This window comes from Salmo trutta, chromosome 17 (genome assembly GCF_901001165.1).
Source record: "Salmo trutta chromosome 17, fSalTru1.1, whole genome shotgun sequence".
Lineage (NCBI taxonomy): Eukaryota > Metazoa > Chordata > Actinopteri > Salmoniformes > Salmonidae > Salmo > Salmo trutta.
Genome location: NC_042973.1, coordinates 46,648,057 through 46,661,061, shown reverse-complemented (window position 1 = coordinate 46,661,061; position 13,005 = coordinate 46,648,057).

The following is a 13,005-nucleotide window of genomic DNA, read 5'->3' as shown; positions in this document are numbered from 1 at the left end:
GTGGGTGGCAGGTAGCCTAGCGGCTAGAGAGGCAAGCCAGCAGCCGGAGGGTTGCTGGTGTCAAATCAAATCCTAGATGCCATTGCCTGCCATTGTGGGCACTTAAGGCATTTAACCCCCCACAACAACAGCTTCCAGGGCACCCAGTGTGGCAGCCCCCAACACCTCTCCAAAAACATATGTATGTACTCTATGTATGAACCAATAAAGTAATGTGTTTCTGTCCTGAGGTGTTTAGTCACCTTATTCAGCATTCAAGTGTGTATGCCCTCTGCTAATGATACAATTTGTTGATTTGATATGACATATCAATTTCCAGCTAACAGCTAATGAAGATATGCTACTCTGTTGTGTACTACACCCTGTCACTTTTAAATGGAGACGGTACAAAGTGTCAGTCACCTAGGGATATTATGTGTGTTTATCTTCAAACGCTGGACTCAACAATGTCATGCTATTGCTGTTACGCTATCATATTGTCAATTTTGTCAGTGTTTTAACAAAAACCAATAAGCATATTTTGGCTTTTCAAACATTGCTGCAAGTTTAATTTCACATGAAAACTTTTTCACTTTGTATATTTATTTTCATGTTGCATCGCTAATTCACAAAATGAACATTTGAGTCAGGAGTGAGTACTTTTGTCTCCTGTTTTACTCTAGGGAGTAAACCTGATTCCCGCTGGTTGTGAAACACTACCCCATCTAGCCTGTATGGCTGTAGCAGTATCCCGGTGAAAAGCTTAACAAATGCACAACACCTCTGACTCATAATGGCCACTAATATGTCCATTGACGGTAACCACATTCATCCCACATATCAAATCCCCTATGAAAGAGACATGGTCCCTGTGCTGTCACAACCTATTATACATATCTGACCAGCTGACAGGGCCGAAACCTTAAACCAGCCCTTCGCCATTAGCATTAGAACATGAGTAATCAACTGGAATGAACCATTACAGAGCCCAAAACAAAGGCCAGTTGGTCCGAAGCTTTTCAAAGATATATATCTGATAGAGACAGATGAATGTCACACACACACACATACGCACGCACGCACGCACGCACTCACCCACCCCCCCCCCCCCACACACACACACACACACACACACACACACACACACACACACACACACACACACACACACACACAGAGTCTTGTAAAGCTAACCTTGTGGGGACACACAATTCCGTCCCATTCAAAATCCTATTTTCCCTAACCCCTAACCCTAAACCCAACCCTAACCCTAACCCATACTCTTACCCTTACCTTAACCCTAACCTTAACCCAAAAACCTAACCTTAACCCTAACCCTAAACATAACCCTAGCTCCTAACTGTTATCTATGGTACGACGTGCTGTTCGTCGTACTGTACGTTGTTATGGTCTACGACAGTGTGCTGCTTTACGGATGAATGGGTTGTCAGAATGAGTGGCACATGTCATTAAATGAGAGGTGCAATGTGAAACTGTGCAGATGTGCGTTCTTTGACAGCTAAGCTAGATATAACTCTAACCCTAACCCTAAAACTAACCCTAGCTCCTAACCCTAACCCTTAACGTAATTGTAACCCAAGCACTAATTCTACCCTTAACCCTAAACCCCCTAGAAATAGCATAATGTCCCAAGTTGGTCAACAAAAAATGGTTAATATTCTTGTGGACACACACACACTATAAACTTTGTTTAAGCGTGTTATCACTTGAGATATAACGTATGCAGTGGTGGAAAAAGTACCCAATTGTCATACTTGAGTAAAAGTGAAGATACCTTAATAGACAATGACTCAAGTAAAAGTGAAAGTCACTCAGTAAAATACTACTTGAGTAAAAGTCTAAATGTATTTGGTTTTAAATATACTTAAGTATCAAAAGTAAATGTAATTGCTAAAATATACTTAAGTATCAAAAGTAAAAGTATAAATAATTTCCCATTCCAGACCAGACACAATTTTTCTTGTTTTTAAAATGTACGGATAGCCAGGGGCACACTCCAAAACTCAGACGTAATTTACAAATGAAGCATTTGTGTTTAGTGAGTTTGCAAGATCAGAGGCAGTAGGGATGGGCATCGATGTTCTCTTTATAAGTGAGTAAATTTGACAATTTTCTTGTCCTGCTAATCATTCGAAATGTAACAAGTACTTTTGGTTGTCAGGGAAAATGTATGGAGTCAAAAGTACATTATTTTCTTTAGGAATGTAATGGAGTAAAAGTTGTCAAAAGTATAAATATTAAAGTACCCTAGTAAAGTATACCAAAAAAACTACTTAAGTAGTACTTTAAAGTATTTTTACGTACGTACTTTACACCACTGAATGTGTGTTGAATCATATGGGTCATTTGGGGAATGGTATTTTCAAGTTCTGAGAAATTAGATATTGGCAAGTTGAATATGTATTGTCAGACTGAGTTTGCCCTTGATGGACATGTTGACTTTGCCAATAAATAACAGACAAAAAGTTGGTTAAAATGTTGAACGTACGTGACACCACACATACAATCTCTGGGGATATCAGTCTTACAAATGAGTGGTTTGTATGGGTGTGAGTGAGTGCATTAGCTTTACAGTGAATAACATCCTTGGTGTTGACTCGTTCCACAATAGAAACATAGAATTCTCTGGAGAGTCACCAAATACATTCCAAAATGATTATACCTCTGTCTAGGGTTATTATTATTGAAATATGTACAGTGTTTTTCAGAATACATTGTAAAGAATCAGACAGAGGAGCAAGTGAGGGGGGAGTGAGAGGCTGTACACAATGAACTCAACAGCTTACTTTTTAAACTCATCACAGGCAAACAAACGTGCTTTTCTAATCATTGCATATTTCACTTCAAAACTGCCGAGGTCAGCATGCTGTTTGCAAGATGGCATTTCCTTTGTAAGCATTTGAACAGTGATCCTCACACTTTTGTTACAGTGACAATGGAAATATTCAATAATAGAAGACCTGCCAAATCTCTGGCGGGGCGAAAATCTATCCCCCCCCTCCACCAAACCAGAGCGTTGATAACATTGTGATTATGCCTTTGTGTCTATCTGACGTGCCTATTGCACAGATCATTTCTGATCATAAACGTGCATGGGTCAACTGTTTCACGGTGACCCACCGGCCAGCCGACTCCATTTGTGCCTGTGTTTCTAGAGACAGGTTGGGGGCAGGAAGCTTTAGCCTGAATCCATCTGTCTACATCAACCCTCTGATAGCTCACAGCCCATAGCTGGCTTAGTGCTGTAGCCTAGTACTGTATAGCTTATCAATGTCACGTTGACAAGAATTGCCCTGTTATCTGAATAGAGTTATAGGTCCCACTTCAAATAAACTTCAACTCAGAAAGGCCATATAGGCATTAGTGGTCTATGAAGGTTTGTGAAGGCTTGAAAGTAGTTATTTGTTGAAAGTGTGACTATAAGGGTTATTCCATAGTAATAATAATCAGTTATTTATAATGAGTTGGTAGGCTACTTAAAAAAATGAATGTTCTCTGCCAACTGCAATTTGCATTTGTCCACAAATCACCTCACGTATGAAATATTTTATGAATAAAGCAGTTGGGATATACTAAGCTAAAATATGGAATTATTTTAAGATGGTCATACCATGGATCATTTACCAATTTGATTTGTAATTTTATGACCCTTGTAGATATAAAAAAAATATTTATAAAACAATTATTGATATTGTATTTGGCTTTTACTGCTATAGCCCACAGAAACGCATTGAATAACACATTAATAAATTCCAAAACATACTACAATCAAAAACAATTCTTAAGGATTAAGGTTTAGAAGTGTCTGTCCTATATCTAGGAAAGAAAGCTCACAAATTATAAAAAAAAACGTTTATGACACATATTTGACCCCTTTTTTTGGGGCACAAAAGAAAACTGCTTCCATACTTCCATTAATTTTTTAAACCGGTACTGGGTTAACTTCAGACGAGTTCCGTGAGGGGTCGTACAATAAAATGGAGAATACCATTGTGTTCGTGAGAGTCTCATCTTTCCATTGAGCGGTATATAGTTTTGTAGGCCAAACCGTTCGGATGCTACAAATGTTTTTGTGGGAAGACTGATCTTTGGGATGTTTCCCGGTCTCACAAACAGTGCTGTAGCTCTGCCACTTTCCACCGCAGATGCGGAAGACCGACATAGGCGGATGAGGTGGATTGAAACAGCAGATAAACGTTAACATAATCTTTCAAGTCTGCTTGATTCACAGGTATGTATGTATCTGTCCCTCCCTGAATCAATAGAACCGCATTGTAGATTTGGTTAGTTAACACTAACAGTGACAAATAGCATTGTGTCGATGCATCTCTTTCTGTCATCACTCATTCTGTAAAATCACCTCATTCATTTTCTAACAATCTCTGAAACTTACTTAGATAATACCTTTGATGATACAGTGGTAGCAATACATGGTTAGAAGATCTAAAAAAAATACAGAAATGCCAAAGGTGGAGGTATGGCTGTTTATATTCAGAACCACATTCCTGTAAAGCTTAGAGAGGATCTCATGTTAAATACTGTTGAAGTAATATGGCTACAGGTTCATCTGCCTCACCTAAAGCCCATTCTGGTAGGAAGCTGCTATAGACCACCAAGTGCTAACAGTCAGTATCTGGATAACATGTGTGAAATGCTTGATAATGTATGTGATGTCAATAGAGAGGAATATTTTCTGGGTGATTTAAATATTGAATGGCTTTCATCAGGCTGCCCACTCAAGAAAAAGCTTTAAACTGTAACTAGTGCCTGCAATCTGGTTCAGGTTATCAACCTACCAGGGTAGTTACAAACAGCACAGGAATTAAATCATCAACATGTATTGATCACATCTTCACTAACACTGCATAAATGTGTTTGAAAGCAGTATCCAAATCCTTTGGATGTAGTGATCACCATATAGTAGCCATATCTAGTAAAACCAAAGTTCCAAATGCTGGGCCTAATATAGTGTATAAAAGGTCATACAATAAGTTTTGTAGTGATTCCTATGATGTTGACGTAAAGAATATGTGGTCCGTGGTGTGTAATGACAAGCAACCAAACGCTGCACTTGACACATTTATGAAATTGCTTGTCCCAGTTACTAATAAGTATGCACCCATTAAGAAAATGACTGTAAAAACGGTTAAATTCCTGTGGATTGATGAGGAATTGAAAAATTGTATGGTTGAGAGGGATAAGCCAAAATAAATGGCAAATAGGTCTCCTGTACAACCAATTGGCAAACGTACTGCAAATTGAGAAATCATGTGACTATACTGAATAAAAAGAAGAAACTACACTATGAAACAAAGTTAAATGACATAAAGAATGATACTAAAAAGCTTTGGAGCAACTTAAATTATATTTTTGGCAAAAAGGCAAACTCCGCTCCATCATTACTGGAATCAGATGGCTCATTCATCACAAAACCCACTGATATTGCAAACTACTTTAATTACCTTTTCATTGGCAAGATTAGCAAACTTAGGCATGACATGCCAGCAACAAAGGCTGACACTACACATCCAAGTATGTCTGACCAAATTCTGAAAGACAAGCATTGTAATTTGGAATTCTGTAAAGTCAGTGTGGAAGAGGTGAAAAAACGATTGTTATCTATCAACAATGACAAGCCACTGGGGTCTGACAACTTGGATGGAAAATTACTGAGGATAATAGCTGACAGCATTGCCACTCTCTTTGACATATCTCCAATTTAAGCCTACTATAAAGTGTGTGTGTGTAATGGGTGCGTGCTGGTGGCAGGGAAGTCAGGCGCAGGAGAACGAACTTGGTATAAACAGAGTCGTTTAATAAGTGCTCACAAAACTCCGAAAACCAAAATATACTAAATAATAAAAGTGGGTACAAAACCCGTCGCGCACCAGAACATAACTTGCACATCACATACAAACAAACAAACACTGACAAGGACATGAGGGGAAACAGAGATGTAATTGATGAGATTGGAACCAGGTATGATGTAAGACAAGACAAAACCAATGGAAAATGAAAAATGGAGCAGCAATGGCTAGAAGGTCGGTGACGTCGACCGCCAAACACCGCCCAAACAAGGAGAGGGACCGACTTCTGCGGAAGTCGTGACAGTGTGCCCTCAGGCCTGGAGGGAAGCAAAATGTATCCCCCTACCTAAGAATAGTAAAGCCCCCTTTACTGGCTCAAATAGCCGACCAATCAGTTACCAACCCTTAATAAACTTTTGGAAAAAATTGTGTTTGACCAGATACAATACTATTTTACAGTAAACAAATTGACAACATATTTTCAGCACAAATTGATGAAAAAAAGATTGTGGGGGCTGTTTTGTTAGACTTCAGTGCGGCTTTTGACATTATCGATCATAGTCTGTTGCTGGAAAAACATATGTGTTATGGCTTTACACCCCCTGCTATATTGTGGATAAAGAGTTACCTGTCTAACAGAACAGAGGGTGTTCTTTAATGGACAACAAAATCCAGGTAGAATCAGGAATTCCCCAGGGGAGCAGTCTAGGCCCCTTACTTTTTTCAATCTTTACTAATGACATGCCACTGACTTTGAATAAAGCTATATGGAACTCTATTCCACATCAAGTAACTCATGCAAGCAGTAAAATTTGATTTGAAAAACAGATAAAAATACACCTTATGGAACAGTGGGGACTGTGAAGCAGCACAAACGTAGGCACAGACACATACATACAAACACACGATAATATACGCACTATACACACACATGTACACATGGATTTTGTGTTGTAGATATGTGGTAGTAGAGTAGGGGCCTGAGGGCCTACACTTACTATGTTGTGAAATCTGTTGTGAATGTATTGTAATGTTTAAAAAAATGTATAACCACCTTATTTGCTGGACCTCAGGCTTACATAATAAATACAAATACAAATACCTCTGCTTTCATTATTCACACCATTGCCCTCATCAAATCAGCACCTGTGATATTAGTTGACATGGATATAGTGGTGTCAGTAATACTATAGTTTGTTTCCTCACACCTCTGACTGCTGTAACTGCTCTCCTCTCACTGTTTATCATACCTGTATTATATCAATCTATCTCGTCTCTCAATGCATACTCCATAAACAGAGAGCCAACATCCTGATCTACTTTTCTTATATATCCTATACAGTGGGGCAAGTTTACTTCTGAGTGACATTGTATCAGGTGTAGAGCGTATAGGTTATCCTTCCCTCAGGGTTGGCTAGTTCTCTGTCCATCCTAATATCACTCAGCACCTGTCATCTCAATCTCATATCCCCGCTAAACACCTGATCTCCACTCTGTCACACACAGCGGCGCCGTGCATATATGTTTTAATAAATGATTATGGGTAGCCTGTGGCTAGGAGATAGACTCTGCACCTGGAGAGCATTCCTCTAAGGTTACTAGGCTGTGTTTGTTGTTTAGTGAACGTGTATGTTTTCGTCCCATTTGATGTACAAAAGACATGACAGTATTACATTCTGACCAGCAGGCCTCTGACCTATAATATGTGTGTCCCAAATTGCACCCTATTTCCTTTATAGTGTACTACATTTGAAAAATACAGTGCACTATAAAGGGAATAGTGTGACCTTTGGCCTTTTGGGACATAACTGGGTCCTGTGTTTAGGGAGTCACACAGGGAGGGAGAAAAAATTCATTTGGAGTTTTTGAAAAATGTGTCAAGTTCATTTTTCAACTTGGCATGTACATATAGGCCTTGAAACATCCAGGTGAGTGCACTAATTTTGACCATGGTCCTATGAGCCCAGGTAAAAAGAAGTAGGCCTACACTATGGAATAGAGTACTATTTGGGATACACACCTAGTATGTTTTTTCATTCAGTGAGAGAGCAGTCAGCTCTCTGAATAGTAATAGCATGGTACTGCTGGGATATCTGTGTCACAGAGGAGCAGGCTGTGGAGGATGAGGGTGGACATGGTAGGAGATGGTGAGAAAGGTGAAACTGCCATTCACAACGCTTTTATCCCCCCGAGAGAGAGAGAGAGAGAGAGAGAGAAAGAGAGAGAGAGAGAGAGAGAGATTTACCCCCATTCACTCCCTATTCTGCTCTTGAACTTGATATACGGTAGAGGAAATTGTCTGCAATTATAAATTATTTACAACTTTACCCATGCATTGTAAATAATGCCTGTACTCTTAAACCTGATAGGGTATAGCCTACTACACCCCTTTTAAATCTTAGTACAAATTCTGTGCAGTCTGAGCAAGTGGTTAACACCAGTTCAGTTGAAGTTAATAATCAGGGGCGCAACTTTCACTTGGGACGGGGGGAGCATGATCCCCCAACATTCTGAAATTGCATTTTTGTCCCCCCCAATTTTATAATTGCACTGTGATTCATAACACGACACCGGCATGCTTTAAGACCATGCAGATGCCTCAGAGCGGTTGGGTAGGCTGTTTTCCGGTTTCAGCCGGCTGGATTTAGGACCACACAGACACCACAGAGCAGAACAAGTAGGCAGGCTGTGTGAAGGCAAAGCTTCTGAGAAGCTGCCATATAGGACCAGCATGAGAGAGATGAACAGAGGCGGATGCTATCTATGTTGCACTTTTTCTTCAAATTTTAAAAGCAAGCAGAGCAGAAACTTGCTACTCTTTAGTTGACTGATCTAGCAGCTGAAGTAAATTCTGTTTGACAGCAAAAAAGTATTTATTCCCAATGCTGAGCTAGTAATGCAACTGATATGTTACGTTAGCTAATGTTTCATCCCCTCTAAACTGAATTGAACGAACTACTAGCAGCTAGTTAGCTAGCTAGTACAGTGCATTCGGAAAGTATTCAGACTCCTTGACATTTTCAACATTGTGTTACGTTACAGCCTTATTCTAAAATGTATTAAATTGTTTTTTTCCCATCATCAATCTACACATAATACCCCATAATGACAAAGCAAACTGTTTTTAGAATTTATTTGCAAATGTATTAAAAGTTAAAAACTGAAATATAACATTTACAGAAATATTCAGACCCTTTAATCAGTACTTTGTTGAAGCACCTTTGGCAGCAACTACAGCCTCGAGTCTTCTTGGGTATGACACTACAAGCTTGGCACAGCAGCATTTAGGGAGTTCCTTCCATTATTCTCTGCAGATCCTCTCAAACTCTGTCAGGTTGGATGGGGAGCATTGCTGCACAGCTATTTTCAAGTCTCTCCAGAGATGTTCCATCGGGTTCAAGTTTGGGCTCTGGCTGGGCCTCTCAAGGACATTCAGAGACTTGTCCTGAAGCCACTCCTGCATTGTCTTGGCTGTGTGCTTAGGGTCGTTGTCCTGTCGGAAGGTGAACATTCGCCCCAGTCTGAGATCCATGAGCAATCTGGAGCTGGTTATTATCAAGGATCTTTCTGTACTTTGCTCCTTTCATCTTTCCCTCGATCCTGACTAGTCTCCCAGTCCCTGCAACTGAAAAACATCCCCACAGCATAATGCTGCCACCACCATGCTTCACCGTGGGGATGGTGCCAGGTTTCCTCTAGACGTGACGCTTGGCATTCAGGCCAAAGAGTTCAATCTTGGTTTCATCAGACCAGAGCATATTGTTTCTCATGGTCTGAGAGTCTTTAGGTGCCTTTTGGCACACTCCAAGCAGGCTGTCATGTGCCTTTTCCAGATGTGCTTCCGTATGGCCACTCTACCATAAAGGCCTGATTGGTGGAGTGCTGTATAGATGTTTGCTCTTCTGGAAAGTCCTCCAATCTCCACAGAGGAACTCTGAAGCTCTGTCAGAGTGACCATTGGGTTCTTACTCACCACCTGCACCAAGGCCCTTCTCCCCCGATTGAAAAGTTTTGCCTTGGTGGTTCCAAACTTCTTCCATTTAGGGATGATGGAGGCCACTGTGTTCTTGGGGACCTTCAATGCTGCAGACATTTTTTTGGTACCCTTCGCCAGAACTGTGCCTCGACACAATCCTGTCTCTGAGCTCTACGGACAATTCCTTCGACCTCATGGCTTGGTTTTTGCTCTGACATGCACTGTCAACTGTGGGACCTTATATAGACAGGTGTGTGCCTTTCCAAATCATGTCCAATCAATTGAATTTACCACAGGGAGACTGCAATCATGTTGTAGAAACATCTCAAAGATGATTAATGGAAACAGGATGCACCTGAGCTCAATTTCAAGTCTCATAGCAAAGGGTCTGAATACTTATGTTAATAAGGTATTTCAATTTTTTATATATATATAAATGTACAACAATTTCTTAAAACCTGTTTTCACTTTGTCATTATGGGGTATTGTGTGCCAATCAACAAGGGGGAAAAATTATTTAATCTATTTTAGAATAAGGCTGTAATGCAACAAAATGTGTAAAAAGTCAAGGGGTCTGAATAATTTTCGAATGCACTGTAGCTACCACAGCCAGTTCAGCTCTAGCTTGCCTCTAGCTATCTGTCAGGTACTATCTAACAGAGCTTTTGTGTTTATGGAAATGTTTTGTAGCATTTGTTTTGTCCCGTTTCAACATAAGTACATTTGATGATGTACCATTGCACCATTAGCTAGAGCTAGCCAAAAGTTGGCTAATGTTAGCTAGGTAACTAACTAACTTTAGCTCACTAACTTTAGCTATTATTTTTGCCTCAATCACACTAGACCTGAATCAAACAATGAAACCAGCAGCCAAACAATTGAACACTGAAATTCTGATGTTTTTTCAGCGCACTCTGAGTTTTATTAGTCAGTATAGCAACGTAACGTTATTGATCTGTCAGTTTCCCTAGCTAATTCCCTACTTTTCAGACTGAGTGGGGTGTGTTGTTTTTCAAATCTTTCCCTTGAGACATTAAAAAAGATTATGGGAATGAAGTTGGGGAGAGAGTTATTGACTAGACTGGTGGGGTTCAGGCATGCGGGCGGCTTGGGATGGCTGAAATTGAATGTAGAGGATGTCTAAATAAAGACAATCAAAAACATTTGTACTTTATTGTAAGAGTTGTTAATTTGTTAGGCTATTGGTTAAAGATATTTGATTATTGAATTATTGATTATTGAATTATCATTGATCTAGTTCAGTCTTATCAATCACTTAAACATATTTAATAAGGATCTCTTCCCTAGCTTGATGACTGTGGGAATTTTTTCTTACTTTTTGTTCTAAATCGAGACAGCTAGAAGGGCCATGGGTCATATTAGATTGTGTAGAAAGTCAGGAAATTAGCTTTAGATGCCCCCAAAATTGGGAGGACCCCAAGACCCCCCCTCCCCCGCCAAGTTGTCCCCCACACTTCTAAAACCAAAGTTGCGCCCCTGTTAATAATACAGTCTGCAGTGCAGGATGATGATATTTAAGATGACAAACACATGCATCACCTCCTATCTGCAGCTGCGCCTATTATCAGTAACCTCTAATATAAATATTTAAATCTACTGCTCGGACAATACAATCTTCACTAGAGGCAATTCGTCTCCTAAAAGACGTCATTTGCAAGGGGAGAGGGACCATGCATCATCACGTCATTTCTGAAACCAAATATGAATCAATTGTGAGGAGGCCTGAATTGTCCCAAAGCTGGCAGGCTGTTGTATATACATACAGCAAGCCCATAGACTTCAACTGTGATGTACATATTCACCCCTATAGTAAGGAGAAAAGTCACAAGATAATTCAGCTTTGGCATCAAAATTCATTATTAAGGGGCAAGACCTGCCCTTATCACTCTGTAGCACAGTCAGAGCCTATCTGCTGTGGAGATCATGCGCCGCACCGCTCCATTCAGCCAGTTAACCTTGACTGGCCATGCACCTGCTACTTAACCACAACCCTATATGGTGTTTGTCTGGGCAGAAATGAATGAGAGCAGATAATACGTAGACTACACTAATACACTGTTAATGGTATTCATTGAACAGAAACATCAAATGTATACTATTATTAAAGATCATATATATCATTAAACTTTCCTTCATTTGACTTCATTTGTCAGCATTCTTTTCAACGTTGCTTACTATTGCCATTAGAGGCCTTTCACTGTGCTGACATCATGACAAAATGACACTGTCCAGAATAGTAGTGTTACACTGCGCACTACTTTTGACCAGGGCCTAGAGGATATCGAAGGGCCCATAGGGCTCTGCTCAAAAGAAGTGCACTGTATAGGGAATAGGGTACCATTTGGGACTCACCCACTGACTGTTCAGCAGCTGGATTGTGATGCATGCAATGGGTGCAAACACACACACACACACACACACACACACACACACACACACACACACACACACACACACACACACACACACACACACACACACACACACACACACACACACACACACACACACACACAAATTCACTTATCTGTGTATTAAAGTAGTTTTTGTATTTGGTCCCATATTCCTAGCACACAATGATAACATCAAGCTTGTGACTCTACAAATTGGATACATTTGCTATTTGTTTTGGTTGTGTTTCAGATGATTTTGTGCCCAATAGAAATGAATGGTAAACAATGTATTGTGTCATGTTGGTGTCACTTTTATTGTAAATAAAAATATAATATGTTTCTAAATACTTCTACAATAATGTCAATCCTATCATGATCATGGATAGTACTGAATGAATCGCGAATGATGATGAGTGACAAAGTTACAGACACACAAATATCATATCCCCAAGACATGCTAACCTCTCACCATTACAATAACAGGGGAGGTTAGCATTTTTTTATGTTGACACGTGCGTCTGTAACTTTCTCACTCATCATTACTCACGATTCATTCAGGACTATCCATAATCAAACACAAGCAGCAAATGCATCCAACTAGTTTGAAGAGTCACAAGCGTGATGTAATCATTGCATACTGGGAATATGGGACCAGATACTAAACTTTTAATATTTTAATACACATATAAGTGAATTTGTCCCAATACTTTTGTCCCCTAAAAGGGGGGAATATGTACAAAAAGTGCTGTAATTTCTAGATGTTTCACCTGATATGGATGGAAATACCCTCAAATTAAACCTGCACTTT